The 1563-nt window shown below is 37.7% G+C and overlaps 1 long non-coding RNA gene and 1 other non-coding gene across 5 annotated transcripts in view; both read left to right on the top strand.

Moving 5' to 3' along the window:
• The window catches only part of LOC108304059, a 25128-nt gene that overhangs the window by 7795 nt on the left and 15770 nt on the right, over positions 1–1563 (top strand). The window lies entirely within an intron of this gene.
• Positions 985–1058, top strand: LOC119471170. The gene has a single exon (XR_005200203.1). It is a non-coding gene; the product is annotated as a small nucleolar RNA SNORD113/SNORD114 family (small nucleolar RNA).

Below are 1563 nucleotides of genomic sequence, written 5' to 3'. Positions count from 1 at the left end.
GAAGGAGGGAAGGAAGGAAGGAAAGAGGGAAGGAAGGAAGGAGAGAAGGAAGGAAGGAAAGAAGGAAGGAAGGAAAGAGGGAAGAAAGGAGAGAAAGAAGGAAGGAGGGAAGGAAGGAAGGAAAGAGGGAAGGAAGGAAGGAAGGGAGGCAGGGATGGAGGGAGGGAGGGAGGAAGGAAGAAAGGAAGGAAGGAAGGAAGAAAGGAGAGAAGGAAGGAAGGAAAGAAGGAAGGAAGGAAGGAAGGAAGGGAGGCAGGGATGGAGGGAGGCAGGGATGGAGGGAGGGAGAGAGGAAGGAAGAAAGAGAGGAAGGAAGAAAGGAAGGAAGGAAAAAAGGAAGGAAGGAAAGAGGGAAGGAAGGAAGGAGGGAAGAAATGGACCCATGGGTGTTACCTTTTTTTGACTAGTAATCATATAGATGCTGGGAAATGAGTCAATTTTATTGCTTGGATCAGTCCATTTGAAGTTGCTAGTTTTGTTCAGAATGAACATGTATGTTATGAAAAAATTAATAAATACCTAAACGACTGGTTTGGAATAAAATACGGAAAGCAAAGTTCGACAAAGAACCTTAGTTTTTAAAATCAGCTGCTTTGCTTTGTACTTCTTAAAAGGGATGTACTGGCACTGATTTAAGGATTCTTTCATAGTCACAAGGTGTATGGTTGCCCCTGGGTAGGTGCATGGGGACCAGTGTGAGTCAATATTCTTGGCTCGGTTTGAGTATTTTGGCATATAATCAGTTAATATCTTAAGAATGGAATTGATGTAATACCTTATGTTGGTTAATCTGTACGTGAAACACTGCATTAAATTAATAAAATAAAAATAGTGTCTATGGGAAATAATTTTATAGACAGATATTAGATATTCAAGAATCTTGCTCTTGAATTTTTCTGACTCTTTGGTGTTTACTTATTAGTGAGTTGATGAATTAATCTATCAATAAATGAAGATATGAATAAAGAAAAAGAGCCCCAAGTCTGGACCAAAGATGAAGTTTGGTGATGTATAAATTATGGACAATAAACACCTGTGCCCGGAACTTTGAGGTGTAACATGAAAACTAGTTTACTGCCTATGATGTAATTGATCCTATATACGTATATGAGGAATAGCAACAATCTGATTGTAACTTCATACGTTGATTAGTGCACAAATAACCAAAGAAATGTATGAATACCTGAAGAAAAATGGAACCAAGTATGGACTAAGTATGTCCTCTGTAACATTGCTCTTATATAGAAACAAATTCTTGAATTTTACTAGTTTTATTAAGATTGGTAGGCAGATATTAAAAATAGAATTTCTGTTCTAGATTTCTGAAAATAAATACCTAAATGACTGAACAAATGAAATGGGGAAGGCATGTATCATTGGAAAGAATATCTCAGCTGTTTATTATTTGCATCGCTTATATTTCTCAGAATGAAAGCTCCTAGGTCATTTAAGCATTCTGCTGTGGCCATGAACTCTATGTGTTAGGAGCATAGAAACCAATGTCAGAGTCAAAGCACTTGTCTTAGTATGAGTGGCTTTTTAAAAAATATTTACTGGCCGGGC

The sequence above is a fragment of the Cebus imitator genome, unplaced genomic scaffold (assembly GCF_001604975.1).
Source record: "Cebus imitator isolate Cc_AM_T3 unplaced genomic scaffold, Cebus_imitator-1.0 Scaffold52, whole genome shotgun sequence".
Lineage (NCBI taxonomy): Eukaryota > Metazoa > Chordata > Mammalia > Primates > Cebidae > Cebus > Cebus imitator.
The sequence above is the reverse complement of the archived record's forward strand: the minus strand, read 5'-3'. Positions and strand labels throughout refer to the sequence as shown.